The 22286-nt window shown below is 37.1% G+C and overlaps 1 pseudogene; it reads right to left on the reverse strand.

Moving 5' to 3' along the window:
• Nucleotides 1-388: 388 nt before the first annotated feature.
• On the reverse strand, nucleotides 389-1640 carry LOC114096119 (gamma-aminobutyric acid receptor-associated protein-like 1 pseudogene; annotated as a pseudogene).
• Between the last annotated feature and the right edge of the window lie 20646 nt (nucleotides 1641-22286).

Raw genomic sequence — 22286 nt, forward strand, 5'->3', positions numbered from 1 at the left:
AAAGCATTCCTGTTTCCTTTTCCCTATCCGCCTTGTGTAAATGTAAACAAAAAAAAAAAAATGGAATTTCTGCCCAAAGAGATGGGAGTTGTTGCTGGACTGCATTCATTTCAAGCCTCAGCATGCCCACCTCCTGAACCTCCTATGAAATTGCACAAAAATTAATTCTCAGCACTGCTGTGATATTATGTCATCCCCATTCCTCTACCAACATCAATCCAACAGCTCTGCCCTGACTTACTTTCTCCTTGGAACCAAGAAACAGCAAAAAACACCAACTGAGCATGTGAAAATATGATGACAGTGTGTGCCATGGTGGGAGCCCTTCCTCTCTTCCCCCCAAGCTCCACTGGCACCCCCAAGTCCAGGTGCTCCTGGGCTTCGGCACTCACTCCCCATAGATACTCTCACCACTGTAGGCCACATATAGAAAATAATCTTCCTCTTGTTCTCCTAGGACAGCTGGCCCATGGTGGCACAAGTAGGAGGGAGAGTGTTGTTGATGAATAAGGCGCCCTCAGGTCTCCTGTGGATCTGCTTCCAGATTCAGAAGTAGAACTGGCCAACAGCAAGGTAAGAGGGCACCAGGTACTTTCTCTTGCCCGGGTGAGCCCCTCTGGCTTTCAGAGCCTTATCCTGTCTGAATATTTCTTCTGGATCTTTTCTCCTTCCTTTTTCTGATACTCAAAAAGATGATCCTTCTTATAGTGGAATTTCGTGATGCACCATAGGATTTCTTTTTCTTTTTCTTTTTTCTTTCTTTCTTTTTTTCTTTGGTACCAGGGATTGAACTCAAGGGCACTCAACCACTGAGCCACATCCCCAACCCTATTTTGTATTTTATTTAGAGACAGGGTCTCACTGAGTTGCTTAGTGCCTCGTTTTTGCTGAGGCTGGCTTTGAACAGGAGCTCTTCCTGCCTCAGCCTCAGGAGTGGCTGGGATTACAGGTGTGGGCCACCCCTGCCTGGTGGACCACGGGATTTCTAAGATCCCAGGATGGGGTCTGCCTCCCTCACTGGTGATTGCATCTGTCATGTCTTGCTACCTCTACTGAGGTCAGTGTTATCCAAATCTCTCCACTAACTCGGCCCCTGTTGCAACACTATCTGGCCCAGTGTTTGTTAAGGGATCCCCTTCCAGTTTGATACTCTTATAAAAGAGGTTAAGGGAACATTCTAGGCCTTTTGGCCTACTGCTCTCAGCAAGGTGAGGAGACAGCAACAAGGCACCAGAGTAGAAGCCAAGACCAAACCTTCATCAGACACCAAATCTGCTGGTGCTTTGATCTTGGACTTCCAGACCTCCAGAACTGAGAGAAGTAAATTTCCCTTATTTATAAATTACCTACTTGAAGGTATGTTGTTAAAGCATCAGGAACAGACTGAGACACTCTTAAAACTCAGTTTATGGTACAGAGTACAAATCATGAAAATGCATTTGGAAGTCAGATTCAGACCTTGTCTGATCACATCATTCTCCTGGAGGTTTGGCTTACTCATCTGTTGTATGTCATGAGGTGTCTGTAAACTTACTTTGTTGTTAACTCTTATAGCTGGGAATTTTAAGTTTACTGTTATTTTCAATAATTCGGTTACAAGGATAACTATAGGCATTATGTGGACCAAAGGGTTACCTCATTTTTCTACAGCCTACAAAATATTTAAGAGAAAGCTTTACATTGAGAAACAAGACATAGGTTTCTAATCCTTTTCAGAATTATATGGCTCACTGGAAGCTAAAAATATCATGTCCTGAGTGAAATTATATGTTTATGAACCTATATATAAAACCACATATTCAGGAGAGAGTCAAATGCTCTTTTTCTCCAAATAATTTATTTCATTATTACTTGCAAGTATAAAAAAGTTGAGATATAAGATGGATACTGCACCAAACCTACATGTGTCATTAAAAATGTATTTTTATTTTACAAAAAATTATACAACCCTAATTATATATAAAGAATATTTTTAAAGCTCTATAAATATTAACTTACTTAATATTCATTTCTATAAGGTCAAATATTCCTAGTTATTTATGAGAAAACGGGCAGAAATCAAGTAATTCTTTCAAAGTCACACTATTAGCAAATTGTAGGGTTAAAATTCAGTCTAAGACACTTCACTCCAAAGTTTCTGTTCTTACCTACTACATTATGCTGCATCATTTAAAAAAATTATTTTAAAGTTTATTGACATCATCTAAACTGGAAACTGAACTCACTAGTGTCAAATAAGGTACTGGGGGTATTTGGGAGCCAACAAGCAAAAGTCAGAATGATTTCCCTAATCTCCTCTTGACTGCTGGAATTGTGTAAGTACTTAATCCTCTTCATGCTGAATATTAATCTTTAGCAAGTGGGTGTCTCCTGAAAATTCTGAGGGATAAACTAAAGTGGGTTTTACAGGCAAAAGCTATATTTTAATTGCACTCTCTGGATTAGAAGAAGAATGAATGAGTAGGTTTGGGGCTACAGTAGAGTCCCCTCCCAATAAGCTTCCCTTCCAGTAGGCTTTCTACAGCTTTTCCAAGGCTGTTTGAGCAGAAGATGCCTTCAAAACTATGAACATAAGGTTTCAATGGCTATTATTTAGAAGTGGCCCCTTGCATGGGACTATTGAAGGGACTTAAGTAGCTAAATAAGAGTTCTGTGTTTTCTTTGCAAATATTAGAACTATCTTTCCCTGTCATGTTTATCTGAAAGTTTAAGTTCACTGGAGTAAAACACAACAAGGTAATAAATGCCTGAACTGAAGCATAAAGGGGAATATTTCTCCTTGAGAAGGGACCTCCATCTTTGATATCTCAGCTAACATGGGTCTTTGCAACAGGATGGGTTCAGGAAGTTCAGGATCAATGCTGTTGCATCTTCAGCAGAAGACCGAAGACCTTCAATGTTATTTTATTTTTGGAGCAGGACACATACTAGGGATTGAACCCAGGGGCACTTCACCATTGATCCACATCCCTAGACCTTTTTATTTTGAGACTAGGTCTTGCTAAGTTGCTCAGGGCCTTGATAAGTTGCTGTGATTGGCTTTGAATTTGTGATCCTCCTGCCCCAGCCTCCTGAGCCTATTGTACCACCATGACCAGCTCAGTCTTTTTGAATAGGTGAATTTTAGTTCAACAAATGAGCCAATTCTGGTTACTCTTTGGAGGAATATGCATAACCATGCTTTCTATGCTTTCCTTTAGGTTATTCAGAAGAAAACAAGCTATATACAGCTCCATTGATAAAAAAGACAGACATGAAGTTTCAGAAAACTAGTCCCTTTTAAACCTCCAAATAAACAAAGCATCCCTTCTTTCTTCAGAACCAAGGGCATACTAGATCCAGAAAAACTTCATTAACTTAGAGCCATAACTGGGGTCAGCTTCTGTTGGACATGGGGAGAGACACAAGGGAGAGTTGCTAGGACTATTGTTATCCAGTGGGAAGAAGTAGAATGTCCAAAGAAAGGATGTAAGAATAGAGATATAAAGCATAGAACACTGTAGAGATGGAGAGATTTTGTTGAAAGATAAGATGTCCCATATGGGACACCATCCCAAGGCCTGCTGAGTCACTGTTATGTCTGATTTCTCCCCCAATCTCTCACTCTCCTTCTAAGGGTATGGATTAACTGGATGAAGTCACAATTTCCAGTCCTCATATTCCATATTAGACTGGGATACCTATTTTAACCTTTTAATATGAAAAGTGGTACAGAGATATTTGGTGTGGAAAAAAGTGAGGTGCTAGTAAGACATCTAAAAAAAGAAGGTTCTGACTGTTAGGTCAGTGGTGGCGACTTTGTGGTGACTTAGTGGCGACTTAGAACAAAGCAGCCCACGCGGGAAAAGAACATCAATCAGATGCCAGCGGAAATGCCTGTCAATCAGCAAGATCTCCTGACTAACGCCTGTCAATCAGCAGGACCTCCTGGCCAATCCTGGAGTTCAGCCAACTCCCCTGACCAACTCCAAGGGGGCAAGGGACCCTAAAAACACCTTTTCCTGTCCCAAGCCCTTCCCTTCCTGCTGTAAGCCCCATAAAAGTCCAGTCAGGTCAAGCTTCCACGCGGTTTCTCCTCAGACCCTTCTCCTGTCCACTCTGTGTGTCTGATGGAGTTCCGTCTGGGAGTGATATGTCAATAAAGCCCCATTTAGCGGCCCTTTTAAATCTGCCTCCTTTGGTCGTTGTCCACCTCTCCTGATCTGACACTGACTTGTAACATTTGCCAATTCTCTTGGTGTAAACCTTCGTTATTGCTGATTTCAAGGTACCAGGATGATATCACTGACTGCAGAATCCAGAGTCATCATCTTATGAGCAAATATCTAGCCATAGTAGACCACACCAATGGTTATTCAGAATAGATCCTCACCTGCTTTAGGTCAGCAGCCTGTTTAATTGTGTACTGAACCAAAATGTCTACAACTCAGAAGACGATACACACTTGAAGACTGTAGGCTATTATCCTTGACCTTTATTATTCTCCAGAAACTATGAAGGAGATGAATGAAATTCAGGTAATGGTCATTGAAATATAAGGTGTTTGTATGTTTCCAATTAGTGTAAGAGTAACATTACTCCCTATGTTCACACAGGCCAAGTAGTTTTCTTATCCTACCCAGGTGTTGAGATCGACCCAACCAGAAAAAAATGAGTCCAAGAGTAAGCAAGAGTACTTCATTTCTGGAAATGACTATAAGAGGCAGGGTTAGAGAATAGAGTCTTTATCTGTAATCAAGTAGCTTCCAAATAGGAAACTCCCTGAAATTAAGGGACAAGGGGAGAATTGGCACTTTGAAAATGGGAAGCGTGAACTGTAGGCACAATGAGTCCCAAGGGAGTTTAGATAGAGGAGATGTTGGGAGAGTGTCTTAAGACCAGATACCTATCCTGACATAAGCAGAAATAAACAAGAGCAGGGCTCCTGAACCTTCCTGTGGTTCTTGGTCCTACTAAGGGGTGATAACTGCAAAGTGAAACAGCAGAAGGAAGCGTTGCTTCAAAGAACGTCTTTGCCCAAGAAAGAAAGGAGAGGGAGAGACTGATTCCCCTATGTAAGTCGTTCATCAGGGAAGTCATTCTGTAGGCCAGGCATGCCTCACTAAAGACTGTCTGCAGGTGAAGGGGGAGAAAGATATCAGCCCCACACTGCTATGATGCCTCACCTATTTTTGCTTCAGTCTATGGTACTTAATCATTAAACTTTTGGCCCTGGGGGAATTTGGCTGCTCCCTGAGGGAAGAAGATCAGCCCAGGCCTACAGGGAAGGAGTGTCTCACTTTCCACCTCCCCAGGCATGAATCTCTGCTTCTTTGTGAATTTCATGAGACTGCTGAAAGGCAATATATAATTTGTCTCCATAAAGTTCAGAAATTATTCATACCAATTAATTAATTAGGACAATCCCACAGCTATTTGGTTCCCAAGGCTGAAAATTTGCTCTATATTTTATTTCCCATTCCAAATTATGTCCAGCCAGCATTTCAGAGGTGCTGCAATAAAAACAAATGAATAAAATGTCAACCACATAGATATACCCGGAATTTGATTATTAAAACTTCTCCCTTAATTCAATTCCCAAGATAAATTATAGTTCAAAGATTAATATGCTTGCTTGTTAAAGTCCATGATTCATGCCTTCTAATTTCATATTTTGCTCATCTCCAGTAAAGGGGTTATTATGGAGTCTGCAACGTCACCTGTAATGACCTCCTACAGAGTTCTCTGGAACAGGGTGTTGGAGAAGCTGCCAGCCCAGTTGGCCTCCCTCCCTCTGGTCTTGCAGCCTCATAGACTGATGCTAACTAAAGCCCATTATTCCTTGCCTTGAATTCCCACGTAACCTGTTCATACGCTTTTTCATATTTTGTGTCTTTGCTGCCCCTTCTTAGTTTCCAGTTCTTTCCTTCTTTATTAAACAAAAACAAACATGGATTTGGGATAGAGTTGAAATGCATAAATATACAATTGCTTTATCTTCAGCTTTGAGATAGTTACTGAATTCAGTGGAGTATTCTCCCAGTTACTCAGAAGGAGCTCACAAAGTAGACTTTTTATAGAGTGTCATATCTGTTAGTAAGTAAGGCTAAAACCTAAAAGATTCTCTTTCTTGGCTGTTAGAAAAGCACAGAACTCTATGATTCATCTTTGCTAGGATGGACTGATGTCAACTACCAAGAATTGCCTCCTTTTGCCTTCTGAGTATTTCTAAGCATTAAATATGTTAAGACCAAATAAAGTGGGAGGAGATGAATTTTTAAGCTGTGCTTCATGAAGAGAACTTTGGTGGCATTGTCCTCAGGGACTATGGCACATAATGAGACCCATTTGTTTTTCAAACATTGCTTCACGGAGAAGGGAAGTAGTTTTACTTAACCAAAACTATAATATCAATTTTTATGCTCCTCTAATCATTTCTACTAACATTGATAAATAATTTCTGACATTTAAAACGTACCTTTCAAATATCCCTTCTCATTTATTTATTTTTTGTTTTGTTTTTGTTTTTGTTTTAATTTTTATTGTTGGTTGTTCAAAACATTACATAGTTCTTGATATTTCATATTTCACACTTTGATTCAAGTGGGTTATGAAAAAACATAGTTTTGGAAATACCTATCCCTCCTGGCCCTATTGCAAGAAGGCTCACTTTTTAAATAATCGCTTTTACTATAAAAGTAGAACATGAATATTAAAGAAAATTTGGAAACTCAGAAATGTAGTAAGGAAAAAAAAATACACATCCAGTCCTGTAACCCAAGAAAAAACATTGTTAACATTTTAATGTTTTCATTTGTGAATTTTTCTATTTTTATGCCTATAAAGTATTCCTTGGATTGAAAATAGGTCAATTATCCACATTAAGCTAATCATTTAATGTTAATTCTAAATTGCAATTCCTTATTAGAATCCAATTCTAATATAAATCCCTACGGATTTCTTTTAGAAACTGATGTATTCACTCTAAATTCAACTACAAGTTTAACTGGATCAGACTATGTAAGAAGAAAATTTTGAAGCAGCTAAGAAAGAAGCAGTCTTGTAAAATACATTGAAATTAAAGACGCATGCACTCTTGGATCTAACAATCCAGTAGGGGAAACTTTCCATACAGTGCAGCACTTGTTTGCAAAGATGCATGTCAAAGGGTGTTCCGGAGGGGTCTGTGTCAGTTTGTTATCCAGCTGCAGGTGCAGAGAGTAGAATTCATGAGAGTGCTCAGTTCCTGACACATTCACTGCCATCATCCATGAATGGAAGGGCCGCCTCTTCCTTGGTTTTGCTTGGGACCAATTCTTGTTCTCTGTTTGACTCCTAATCCTCATTCCCTTTTCCTCCCTTACCCTCCAATCATGCACCACATTATAAATATCCATTCCTTTAGGAATAACCCCCAAATTGCTTTAAACTCCTTTAAAAAAAAATCACGTAGTTGTAGATGGAAACAATACCTTTATTTTATTTATTTTTATGTGGTGCTCAGGATGGAACCCAATGCCTCACATGTGCTAGGCAAGTGCTCTACTACTGAGCCATAACCCCAACCCCTTAAATTCTATTTTATCTCAAACAATGAAACAATGAGCATCCCCATAAACTTTCCTCTATGGCCCTCTGTAAAAATCTAGATTGGACACAGGATAATACAAATATAAATCTATGTATTCTTATCTTCACAAAGTTCTTCTGAATTGTTTTCTATATTATTTGTATCACTTTTTACAACCACTTCTGGCCCAGGAGGTTAATTTCCTCTAATTCTCAGCAATAGTTGATATTCATTTTTGTTCATGTAATGGGGATAATGTAGTAGTTCACAATGGTCACAAGTCTTATGCATTTCAGTAGTTGTGGCCATTTGATTTTTCACTTCTAAGATTTGGTCCACTTTTTATTCTTGGTGCCCTGACTTTTTCCTAATTAGTTAGAAGAAATCCCTTAAATGTTATAGATTTCAATCTCTTGTCAGTCTGAGATTGGACATAATATCTTCCTCTTTTTCTGTTTATTAATGTTATCTACAGTGTTTTTTGCTTAATAGAGATCTCATTTATGATGTAATCAAGTCTTAATTTTTCATATCATGATTTTTATTTTTTGAGGTTTTCTTGAGGAATATCCAACGTGACCTGAAATCATAAAGGTGATCTCTTACACTTTTTTCCTATTGTCTTCTGTTTGACAATTAGTACTTATAATCCACTAGAATCCATCTTCATATTTTACATGATACCTGGTTCTTCATACAATTAATTTCTATTAATAATCTGCGCTCTTTCCCATTGGTGCGGCACTATCTTACCCCTAATTTTAAAAGTTGACCTGACCGGCATACATTTCATCCAACAATGACAGACTCCTCCTCATTCTTTCAGGTATATGTAATACATTAAGAAAAAATGAACATATTTCTGGGCATAACTAAATGTAAAAAAAAAAAACCTTTAAAATGATTGGCATTATCCATTGTAAATTCTTTGATCATAATGATATCAAATTAAAATTTTAAATATAGAAATTAAATAATATACTTCCTAATAAATCTATATGTCATAGATGTTATCATAGTAGAGATTAGAAAAATATAGAACTGAATTATAATAAACAAGTGGAATGCAGGAAATGTATACCATAAATATACGTATACATACATATTATATATTTATATGAAAGCTGAAAAATCAATTACCTAAGCTTCCATCTCAAAATATAATTACATAAGCTTTCATGTCAATGAACTAAAAGAAACAATAAAATAAAAACAGCAAATCAAAGCCACTGAGAATAGAGGAAATGAGAAAGAGAAGAAATTAGTGAAATGTAAAACAAGAACACAAGGTGGAAAAACAAGTCTAACCCCAGTTATTTAAAATTTATTTATTAATCATAATAAGTTTTAAACAAAAAAAATTTTAAGTCCATTATGATTAATAAATTATACACTCGAAAATTTCTTAAAAACTCTAATCATGAAAAATTCAAAAAATACTAATTACCAATATTAATGATGCAAAAGGGGATGTTACTACAGATTCTGTACACAAGAGGCAAATATATAACTTTGCACCAACAAATATACTTCATAATATATTAACAGTTATTTTAAAATCACAAAATAGAAACACAAAAAATAGGAATAAAGAAATAAAGATAGAAATTACAAAATGTAATCCATTTATTAATCATGTTTCCAAAAAAGAAAGTAAGCCAAGTAAGCATGACTTTACTACTGGTCATACGAATATGTTAAAAAGAGATAACACAAATCTTATGCAGGCTTCCAGATAATAGGGAAAAATTTCAAGTACCTGTTATAAGATGTTTTAAAACTTTGATTTTAAAACTTCTCAAATGGACAGTATTAGAAGAGAAAAATATAATCTCTTTCATGAATATGCATGCACAAATTCTTAGGAAAACATTATTGCTTAGCACTAATTTATTTTGTATTTACATAGAATTATGGCCAAATGATATTTATTCCAGAAATGTCATGCTGGTTTAATAGTTGAAAATCAAGGTAATTCTACACATTAACAGATTTTTTTTTAATTATATGGTCATTTCAATGGATGCAGTAAGAGTATTTGTTGAAACTTAACATTAAATTATAATAAAAATCTCTAAACAAATAGAAGATAAATTCTTTATTTAATCAAGATTATCTGCCAAAACATACAGAATGCTACACATAATCATGAAATAGTGATAATTTTGCCTTGAAATTGGGCAAAGAGAGAAGAATATCACTCTTAACACTGTACAGTAGTTTCTACTTAAGGCATTAAGAAGAAAAAAGAAATAGATGGTGGACGTGAGAAATGGCACCAGTATTGTCCTCCTGTTAGAAATCAGAGCTACATGCACCTTCTATTGTGGGGTGTCCCTCAACAACTCTTCCCTTTTTCCCAATGTTTAGACCATTTGGGAAGGTTACCGGGAAGGATAGGCACATTGCCAACAATTGGTGATTTAGAATAAAGACAGGGTTTTGTGCCCAGGAAAGTTGAGTACTTATAGTAATTGGCTTCAACCTCTCTGCAGCCATTTGACCAAGAGTGAACATTTGGTCAGTCTCTTTCCTGAGAAAGTTCTGGAGGAAGGTAAAAAGAGACCTCCAGCATTCCCTGCAGTGGAAGGTCGAAGAATCACCTTCCGTAGAGAAGTTTGTCCCTGGTAAATAAGTCTTGGGGATACTCAAGTAGTCCTGATCATGGACAGGATTTATTCAACCCAGAGAACAGAGCAAGGGAACCTGAGCCACTGCACCGGTGGGTGTCCTTCAGTCTCTCTTATGTTGTCCCTTCATACCTCAATTTAGGGTTACAGCTATGAGACTGCTGTGCTTGAGAGAACTATGCAGAGTCATTCTTCTAGAAGTTCCATTATTTTCTACAAAATAGTCCTTTCTCCTTCTCCTTCTCCTTCTTCTTCAATTGTAGTACTGGGAATTGAATCCCATACTGGGAATTAAACTCTGCTACTGAGCTACATCCCCAGCACCCCACCTCTGACCATTTTTTTGTTTTTATTGGAGACAGGTTCTTGCTCAGCTGTCCAGGCTGGGTTGGAACTTGTGCTCCTCCTGCCTCAGTCTTCCAAGTAGCTGGGATGACAGGTGCGTGCCACTGCATCCAGCTATATCAAATAGTTCTTGAATAGGCTGAAATCCCTCTGGATTTAGAAATGTACAAAAATACCACATTATTATCTTTTCTATATGTGCTTTAATAGTCTAGGTAGTCAGAGTGGAAAAAATAAATATTTCTATTATTTTTACAATGGGAAAATAAATATTCAGTGTCGAAGTTTATAGAAAATTTTAATATGGTAAAAATCATTCTATTCACTTACCTTCTCATAGAGGAAAAAAATAGATTTTCAATGAAACTTTAAAAAAATCATTCTTTATTCTCAGTAAGAGAAAATGCAAAAATCCATTAGGAATTTATGCTCCTCTTTATATGAAATGTTTCTGCAGACAATACTATATGAAGAAAGCTTCATATAAAAGAGAATTGAAAATTATCCTAATAAATATTCAGTTAGCAAAATACCCCAATCGTCAGATCCGTATTTCCTTTATTTACTTGCAATAAAAACTGAAACAGTAGCTGAATGAAAGTATAGATCAAAATGAATTGTTTTGAAAAATTATAGAGACACTTTCTATCATAGAGGTCACATTCATAAAATGAACATGATCAAAACATGTTTTCTGTACTCAGTCTGACAATTTATCTTATGTCCTTTTCTTTGAGAATAAGAGTTTTTAATATAAAAAGCCCAAGATTTTAATTGTCCTTGTTTTTGTTCTGGCCAATATTTTTATTAATGACTGAAATGTGGATAGTAATGGTATGTGAAGCTAATAATCTTAGCCAAAGGTGTGAAGAGGATTAAGTTATCTGCCCTAGCTAGAGAAATACAAATTAATACAGAGAGTAAAACCAGGGTCCCAAATTGCCTGCTATATTGGATAGGAGCCTTTGCCTAACCACCTTCCATGTGCTTATTGGTTTGCAGTTTCAGTGGAAATCAGCAATGCTTTGTGACTTCTAAGACAGTTGATGTAATCTTAGTCTAACATGACATGGAGGGCAAGTAAAGTCATAGTCCTAATATGTACTGAGTCCATCAGAGTTTAGCTACATGACACAGTTCAGTTCTAGATCCAACTCAGAAAGGAGGGAGCCATAAGAATTGGAGCAAATTCAGAGGAGACAACTGAGATGGATAGACCCCAAAGTATAGTCACACAGGGACCAGGTGAAGAGACATAGAAGACTCACAGAAGGCATGATAGGTGTTTTCACATCCTTAAAGTGCTGCCATGCTGTGATAGGACTAGACTGACTCCATTGCAGAGAAAAACTGGCTGCACATCTGCACAGGGAAGATCTGTGAAAGAATAGTCTGCCTATTGCCTCATCATTGAGGCATTCAAATAGACAAGCATATGTTAGGGATGTTTGGGGGCATGAAACATCTTTAGATGTTTAGAAATAGAAGGGCCAAGATGGGCGCAGTGGCACACACCTGTAATCCCAGAGGCTCTGGAGGCTGAGGCAGGAGGTTGGCAAGTTCAAAGCCAGCTTAGCAATTTAGCAAGGTCCTGTCTCAATCCCCTGTCCAAAAGATAAAAAAAAAAAATAGTGAGGCTAGATTGTTTTAGATTAGAGAATTGACCTGAACAATCTCTGCAATGCCCTCCACACCAAATTTCTACAAGGCTGTGCAAACCAGGTTTCCCTATGGTGTCCTCTCAACTTGTCACTCTGTCATCCCTTTCTCTGTGTATTGCCCACTTCACTGATCCCAGACAGAGCCCTTTGACTTCTTCTTCTTCTTTTTTTTTTTCTTTTTATATACATCCCTTATAGTACCATCTTGCCTCACAATGTATTTCTCTTTTTCTTTGTATTCGTTCCTCATCTGACTGTGAGTTCTGACATCATTGGGACAGGCTTTGGCTTCCTATCAACTACATGCCCTTTACCCAAAAGCTTTTTGTCAGATGAGTTCATGCATCTCTGTAAATACTTATATAAGCAACCTTGAGAAAAATAAAAGAATCTGTTGTAGTAAAAAGGAGTTGGTGAGAAATGTCAAATACTTGGTATTCAAAAATTAAGGGAATAAGCCAAAGCTTAAATGCTCCATTATATAACCAAATGACATTGTACTTGTGCAACGATTTCTACTGAACTCGAAAATATCCTTTACACATTGAGGAAACTAATGTCACTCGGAACACTGCTTAGGTTGAAAAATTAGAAATCAGGAAATCAGAAAAACAGAATAGGAACTTGTTAGAGTCTTGCTGGAGCCTCTGCAGTCTCATTATGGCGAATTTGGTATACTGGCACAAGCCCAATGCCAACAATTGTCAGTTTTCCAAAATCACTAAATAGAAAATCCTATCTAGACATTCCCTGGATTTGCAGCTTCTTGGTGGGGATTCTACTTAGGTGTACCTGAAACCCAGAATTAACTTGCAAATTTTTGATCTTTAATCTGCAGGGAGAAGTTGTGGATGGTTCAGACTCTTCCATTGTTAGGTAAGCTGAGGCTACAGATGCAGCCCAGGGAGCTGTCAATCTTGCTCCTCACACTTACCATGTCGGGGCAATGCAAAAGTACACATACTAAGAACAGATTTCTGAGACCAATATATTTGAGACTGTCGAAAAGAAACTTATTAGGAAAGGTCGTTGAGATGGCTGGCAGAACTAGAATATGCTTTGATGTCATTAATTAAAATTAACTTTAATTTTTAAATAACTTACCTGTGTTACCATTTATCCATGCACTTGCAGTTTTAAAAAATGAGTTGCATTTGCTGCCTAAGAGGCTCAGTCAAGATAGGATATGTAGAGATGGTTGCAACTCCAATTATATTAGCTGTCAGGCTAGCTCTTTGTCTCCCACTCAAAGTTCAACTACTAACAATGGAGTGATCTTTGATCTGTGTTACAATCTCTAATTGCTGATGAATTAAAATATTTGCATACTTCAGTACTAGAGCACCAATTATCCCCCTCTAAATTCATCACAGCACTCCACTGTGTCTACACTAGGTGCAGGATTGCAGGGGTTCTGGATTCTGAAACTAAAATCTCCTAAGAAAAGGTTTCTTTAGTTATGGAAGCATCCTCACATCAGAGCCATTTGTTCTCAACATCAAAGGCCAAGACTTTAATCCAGGAATATGTGAGAGAATGATGAACAGGAACTCAGTTAGAGAGACACATCCCCAGAGCAGAAAAACTGAGGATCTCTCCTTCTCCTCTTCTTCCTCTTTCTTTTCTGCTTCTCCCTCCTCCTCCTCCTCCTCCTCCTCCTCCTCCTCCTCCTCCTCCTCCTCCTCCTCCTCCTCCTTTCCTCTCCTCTTCCTTCTCTCTGTTCCTCCTTCTCTCTCTCTCCCCTCTGTCTCAAGGAAGGAGAGAAGGCCTAAATAGTTGCATGAGATTCTTACAGAGAAATTCAATTAATGCAAAAAGGACAATTACCTTTTTTTCCCCACAAACATCATTGAAAACTGAAGGATGAGACTATTATTTACACACACTATCTAACCCAAGATACCACTCCCTGCCAAATTGGGCAATTGAATCTCCCTGGATCACTTGTTTATGTTTCAGTTAGAGGCAGAATCCTACAGCAGTAAAAGCAAAGGCTTTGACAAGGGACCCACATGGTTCAGGTTATGGCCATGCTGTCTGCCCCCTCTATAGTCTCAAGCCTCAGTTTTCTCACCTATGAGCTAATAGTGTTATTTCAAAGGATTTTAAAAAATACATCCTGCATAGAAAATGATTATTAATAAGCACTAACCTCAGGGCAGTTGATAAATAATAACTATTAACAAAAGTAATAATAATGGGAAACCATGTAGTCTGAAGTCAAAACTGTCTATGTAAAAAGTCTTGGCTTTTGTTCTTTTATGTGACATTGAAGAAGTTATTTGCCTTTCCATGCCTCAGTTTCCACATTTGTAAAATAGAGATAAAATGGTACCTACTTTCCAGGGTTCCTATGGATAATAAATGGTATAATCACAAAATGCTTATAATATGGCCTTTATAAATATCATCTGTTAGTTTGTTACTAGCCAGTTGATGAGTGTAATAAAGAAAAAACTTTAGGTAAATTAAATTCCACAGAGCATAATTTAATAAGGAACAATTTGCAAATCTAGGCTGGCCCTAGAACCAAAATAGATTCAGAAAGACTCAAAGCTGCCACTTGGCTGGGTAACATTTATAGACAGAAAAAAGGAAGTGATGTATAGAACATGGAAGTCAGGAAAAGAGACAGCTATAATTGTTCAAGTGTGGTGTATGCCTTAATTGAACCTGATTTGAACAGTTGCATGTCTGTGATTGAAGTTTTGGCTGCTGTGACTGACAGGAGCAGCTATTTGTTGCAAAGGTGAATCCCCAAGTTAGGTTCTCAGTTTGTCTATGTATTGAAATAGGTTGCAGTTTGCTATGTGAGGACTGGAGTATGTGAGTAGAGAGGATTTCTTAGGCCAAAGTTAGTTTGGTTGTAAGATTCATTTCAGTCCAACAATCCCCTATGGCCCTAAGTAGAAAGAATTAGCACAAGTTGTTCTCACTCAGAATGACTTACAGTTGGATTGTAAAATGAAGATCAGCTGTTAAATGGTGAATACCTTAAGAGTAGTGATGTTTCATTCATCACTATTTCCCCAGGGGACACTTGTGGTTGACTGCAAAGTTAGCGTTCAATCAATCAGTTCATCTAAATAAAGTAAAGAAAGTAAATTCATACAACATTTCAACATGTCATGTTCTCACCATCTTTTAATTCCCCCCTCACTAGTCTGAATGGTTCTTCAAGGCAAGAATGGTGGTGCTGCTTTTTAAAAACGCCTGTATCACCAAAATAGCCAGGTACACAGTAGGTGATTAGTAATCATTTGTGGAATAAATAAAAGAATGAATTTTCAAAATGTTTTATTTTGAATATTAGATTTTTTAAAACTCTTTTTTAGTTGTAAGTGGATCTTTTAATTAATTAATTAATTAATTTATATGCAGTGCTGAGGCTCGAACCCAGGGCTTCACACCTGCTAGGCAAGTGCTCTACCACTGAGCCACAACTCCAGCCCCCCAAACATAAGTTTTTTATTAGCATCGAGAGTAAATCAGTATTTTCATATTAGGTAAATAGTATCACTTAATTAAAATGGGCAGCATCTTGCATGTGGAATGTTTAGCTGCCACAGTAAATCAGCTGTGTCTAGAGACTCTAATCCTTGCTCCTCAGGCAGATTGTACCACTGGATAACCCAGCTTGCTTTTAAAATATTCATTCTCAGACTCTATCTCAATCTACTGAATTAGTCTCTAAAAATGAGATTAAATAGCTATTTTGTTAACCTTTCTTCAAATATCCCCAAGATTAATATGAAAGTAGGATTAAGAACCTACCTGTACTTATAAATTACTAGCCCTGTAATATTTACCATTTTTAAAAATTTCTGTAAGTCTCAATACCTCATAAAAATGAAGATAACTATTATATCTACCTCCTAAGGTTGAACAATAATTAAATTAAATAATCCCATAAGAAGTTTTGAACATGGTACCTAAAATATTAAAAGCCTTGTTATCATTTTATTAGCAACATCATTTTAACTATTGGCATATAGGCCATACCACTACCTGTGAGGCACTACTGCCATACCTTAGCCCAATATCCTAACTGCAGAGTCTTTTTCTGTATTTAAATACTTGAAACTGGACCAACTTGCTACTTCTAACTAAACTTTTCAAGTAAAGAACAGCAAATTATAAAATTCCAACCACCCTTTCTTTTATTCATCTCTGATATCCAGGCCCAGATTTCTCCCCAGTTCTTTCTCTTTTTTTAATTAATCTATTTTAATTAGGTATATATGACAACAGAATTCATTTTTTGATTCATTGTACACAAAATGCAGCACAACTTTACATTTCTATGGTTGTATACAATGTAGCATCACACCACATGTGCAATCATACATGTACCTAGGGTAATGATGTCGGTCTCATTCTATCATCTTTCCTGTCCCCCGTTAATTCTAAGTTACATTATTTGAGCCTCACTTAGGCTTGAGGTCACTGCTTTCAGAGGAAAGAAAAATTACTGTAGGATAAAACTTCCTACATATTATTCCTCCAAAATTGTGAAAAAAATGTGTATTATTCAGATTTGTATCTCTGTGACTGGAATACCTGACAACAACTTAGAGGAGGAAAGTGTACTTCAGGCTCTAAGTTTCTGAGATTCATTCACTGTCAATCATTCACTTTGGCCCTGAGCTGAGGCACAGCATCGTGGTGGAATGGCATGGTAGAGGAAAACTGGTCAGCTCCTGGCATTCAGGGAGGGGAGAAAGTGAGGGAGAGCCAGGGACAAAATATAATCTCTAAGGTTATGCCCCCAGTGACCTATTTCTTCTAGTCATGGCTCCACCCGCCTACAGTTACCACCCAGTAATCCATTCAAATTATTAATCCATCAAATGGGTCGATTCACTGATTGGGTTACAGCTTTTATAATCTAATCATTTCACCTCTAAATATTCCTACATTTTATTCCTGATTTGGGGGAACATCTCATATCCAAACCCTAACAGTGTGCCTTGACAAAACCCACTGTGTAGGAGATGGTTTTGATTGATAATTTGGACCTATTCATTTCCTGATGTTATCACTCTAAATGTCCTCATGACTCTAGTAGACCTCTGCAGCTTCCATTTCCATGGCACTGAAGGGGCCAAATGAGTATATTTTATGTGAATCATAGCATGCACAAACTCTGTAAGATAAGTTCAAAAACCGATCTACACATTAGAATCAGGGAGAACAGGTGAATATTTATAAGGAAAAATAAATGTTTAAGGTAGAAAAAGAAGAAAACCAAAGAATTCCTGTGCTGTTTTCCTCAAGGATGCTCATTTTCCCAAACATAAACATCTGTTTATCTTATAAATATTTACCTGTTTTCCCTATAACTAATGAACAAATTGGATTTTGAACTTATCCTTGAAAGATATAAGAATCCCAGGGCTAAGAGTACAGAGATGGAAGTAAAACAGAAACAACATTCTGGAGTTGAGAACATGTCAACAGAATGTCTACCCATTTCATCTTCCCAATGACACCGAGAGGGAGTACTATCATCCCAGTAGTACAGATGAGGAAATGGAGACAGATGAAGGAGAGACTTCACCAATGTACAGAACCATTGGGTGGCAGAATCCCATGAGACTCAATGCATGGGTTGCTTCATTTCATGGTTCGTCTCCTTCTATTACGATGTTTTGTGTAGCAGAGAGAAGCAGCCCACAGCCATCAAAACCATTTTAACTAAAACAGAATATTGTAATTCATGTGTAAGAAAATCTCCAAAAACAATTTTCAAGGCTCTGAGGGAAGTGTTTGCTGTGTGAGATGTGACCCTGGGCTGCCTAAGGAGATGCATAGTTGTGACAGAACAGGGTTTTCTTCATTTAGAGGTCATGAACAAAATGATTTGGGCCTTTGGAGGTGAAAGAAATTGGCGATGGGGTAGGAATGATTTTTTTCATGTTTTAATTTTTATAAGATTCCTTTTAAAAAATTATTAAGGAAAAAAAAGGTGATTCTCATGATAAATATCACAGAGCAATCCTATTTTATCAGATAAGGAAGACTAACTTTTTACTCTATCATAAGAAGAATAAAGCTCTATAAAAATGTTTTGGTTAACATGTATTAACTGTATATACTAATAGGTTCAATGTGATATTCCAAAACATTCACACTGTGCACGCCAATCAAATTCAGCCTTCCTTTATCCACCTTCCCTTCTCCCCTTCCCCACCTCTAGTATTCACTAGTCTACATTCAGGTCAGCTTTTTAAATAGAAGTTCCACATATAAGAGAGAATGTGTGGGACTTGTCTTTCCATGTCTGGCTTATTTTACTTAAAATATTGTTCTCCAATCCCATCCATTTTGTTCCAAATGATAGGATTTACTTATTCTTTGTGTCTGAATGATTTTCTATTATGTATATAGACAACATTTTCTTTATCCATTTGAACACTGATGGACATCTAGGTTGATTGAATATCTTAGCTATTGTGAATAGTGCTGCAATAAACATGGACATTCAGGTTTCTCTTTGGCATACTGATTTCATTTCTTTTTGATATATACCCAAAAGTGAGGTAGCTGGATCATATGATAGATCTATTTTTAGCTTTTTGGGGAGACTCTATACTGTTCTTCATACTGGTTGTGCTAATTTATTTTCTCACCAGAGTGTGTAAGAATTGCTTTGTTTCCACATTTTCACCAACATTTCTCATTTTTTTTTTTTTGTTTTTGAATAATGGTTATTCTAACTGGAATGAGATGGTGTCTCATTATAGTTTTGATATGCCTTTCCCTGATGGCTATGATTTTGAGCACCTTAGTATGTATTTCCTTTTTTGAGAAGTGTCTCTTCAGATCATTTTTAATTAAATCCCTTGTTTTTAAGGTTTTGAGTTTCTTATATATCTAGATATTAATTTTTTGTCAGATGAATAGTTGGCAAATATTTTTTCCCATTCTCTAGATTGTTTCTTCATTCTGTTGATTGCCTTTGGACTATTATTAAGTAAAACAAGGCTTACTTGAACTCAAGCAACAGTGATGCTGTGATACCATGACAGTAGAACTGATAACCAAGGCAAGTACCAAGTAACCTACAGATGGATAATTTATACAGGATGGATACACTGGACAAAGAGATGATTCATGTCCAGGCAGGACAGAACAAGACGGAGTAATATTTAATCACTCAATTTGTGCTGAAGCTTTTTTGTTTGATGTAATCCCATTTGTCTATTTTTGCTTTTGTTTCCTGTGCTTTCATATTCATATCCCAAAAAGTATTTCCTATGCCAATATTTCAAAGTGTTCTCCCTATGTTTTCCTCTGGTATAGATTTATAGTTTCAGGTCTTATATTTAAGTCTTTGACCCATTTTATGTTGATTTTTGTGCAAGGTGAGAAATAAGGGTCAAGGTTCAATATTCTGCATGTGAATATCCTGTTTTCTCAGCGCTATTGATTATAAAGACTGTCCTTTCCACAATATGTTTTTGTTACCTTTATCAAGAATGCTTGGCTGGGGCTGAGGCTGTAGCTCAGTGGTAGAGTGCTTGCCTAGCACATGTGAGGCGCTGAGTTCAATCCTCAGCACCACATAAAAATAAATAAATAAAACAAAGGTATTGTTTCCATCTACAACTAAAATAAATGAATAAATATATAAAGAGAACACTTGGCCTTAGTTGCTTTGCTTATTCCTGTGATCTCTATTCTATTCCACTGGTCTATGTGTCTGTTTTTATGCCAGGATCATGCCATTTGGGTTACTATGGCTCTGTAGTTCATCTTACAATCAGGTATTGTGATGCCTCTGGCTTTGTTCCTTTTGTTCAAGGTTACTTTGACTGTTCAGAGGCTTTTGTGCTTCCCTGTAAATGTTAAGATTGCTTATACAAATAAAGGTTTTCTTCAAAGCATTTTATATTTTCCTATCCATTCCTCAAAATCTTACCATGTGCTGACAGGAAAACCTCCCTTAGAAAGCTCAGTGGCTCCCTCTCTTAGCAAAGGCCCAGTGAGAAGGGTATTAAAAAGATGATATTCAGGGAGATCTGTACCCAGAGGGACAGGTTTTGAGTCATTATTCACAGACTTGCTGTGATATCCTCTGAATTATCTCTGTGCTTTGGTTTCTTAAAACTGACTTATGTCTCGCAGAATTCTTATGGGAAAAAAAGAAAAAAAGGGAACACAAGGATAAATGAATCCCTCTGCAAAATCTTACTAGTTTTAAGTGATGACTTTGTACCCAGCACTAAGCTTAGGACTTCACATACATTGTCTCCTTTAATCCTCAAGACAAGTATTATTATCCCTTTCATCAGAAAGAGGCACTGGGGCCTACAGTGTCAGTTAGCTTGCCTAGGGCCATGCAGATCCTTAGAGGTACAGCCTATTTTCCCTGACCTTTGACCTGCATGCTTGCTCAATTTAAGAACTTTAAAGTCAAGATGTTTATGTTCAAATCTCCCTCAATGGCCAGAATCTGACCTTTGGTAAATTTCTTAACTTCTTGGTGCCCCAGTATTTTCATCTCAAAGCTGGAGACTACTAATAGACAGGACTTAAAGCACAGGGCTCTCAGGAGGATGAAATGAGTTACTATATTTCAGGTACTTAGATCTGAGATTCCCATCCAGTGTGCCAATGTGCCCCAGGGCACTGCAGTTAACTCACAGAGAATTGTGGCACATCTAAATTTTTCCGGAGAAAATGTGCTGATACCTGACATTTGTCAGTCCTTGAGTGAACTACTAGCTTTATCATTAAGAGTACTGAATTTGTTTTTGTTTTTGTTTTGTTTTGTTGGTGGTATATATTCACCAAGCTAGGTTGTCAGCTATTGCTGTGACCAAAGGCAACTACCACCCAAGAGCCACTAAGGAGCAGGATGTGAGAGTGGTGATTCCCAATGTAATTCAGAGGCTCCAGAAGTTGTACTATACCCAACAAGCAAAAAACCCATAGTAAGTATTATATTTCTTAAGAATGAAAAAAGGTATTAATTTTTATTTCAGTTTATATGTATTTTATTTTTTTTCAAAAAGCTACTAAGTTGTCAGGACATAAATACTGCACACTAAGTAATTGAGATGCTGCTAGTTGGTAAATGGGTATCATGGGTGGGCTTTTTTTTTTTTTTTTGTAGCCTAGATAGCCATAAAAAAAACATACTATCACTATAGATGCTATGAAATGAGAACGTTTGGAAATTCTGTCTTAGAACCATTCTTGGTTGCAGAGTCATGCTGTATGTGTTAGCCATTATTATCAACCTTCAAGTTGTACTTGACCTTTTATTAAGTTCTACAAATTCCAAATGATTAATTTAGTTGATGTTTGTAGATGCAAACTGCCTAAACAGGTTGGGAAAGAAAGAAAGACCAAAGTTTACAGCGAACACTGGCTTGTGACTTGTCACAGATCACTCAGACAGATCACACAGATCACTTGAACTTCCAGAGAGAAAGTGCACTGTTCTATGAGACATCTAGTTCCTCAGGATAAAATGACAGCAAACAAGAAAAAAATTGTTACAACAGTCAATGTTCTGCTTCTTGACCTCAAAAGAGAATCCAGTCTCTTCCATTTTCCTTTGCTTCCTTCCTTCATTAATTCACTTGAAAATATGTTATTTAATGATTTTAATGAGAAAGTCAGTCTGCTGATTCAGAAGATAAGCAGCTGGATTTTATTTTCTTCTCTGACTAAGTGGGAAGGCTCAAAATAAGATTCATGCTTGTCATTCTAGGATTCAACTCCCCATCTGTTACCTACATGTCTGGAAGATTCTGTGGAGATAGGTGCCTTCTGCTACTTTTAGGATCATGGCAGGTTCTTCAGAAACCTGACCTGGAGTAGGGGTCAAAAGGATTTAGTCAGAAGCCATAGTTCTGTTATTATTAAGAGGCAAGGGGGAGGAGAGGTGGGGGGGGAGAGAGAAAGAGAGAGAATATCTCAATTTGATGCTTTGATACAGGTAACTGTGCCACTGGAGGCAGAACCTTTTTTGCAAACTGAAGAAACTGTTTTGAGGAGTTTGTGTTTAGTGGCTCACTTGTTTGTATTATTTCTTATTTTTCTCCCTAAAATATTTATGGCACTGATTTACCTTTCATATTTTTATAG

Source organism: Marmota flaviventris, chromosome 1 (assembly GCF_047511675.1).
Source record: "Marmota flaviventris isolate mMarFla1 chromosome 1, mMarFla1.hap1, whole genome shotgun sequence".
NCBI classification, from domain to species: domain Eukaryota; kingdom Metazoa; phylum Chordata; class Mammalia; order Rodentia; family Sciuridae; genus Marmota; species Marmota flaviventris.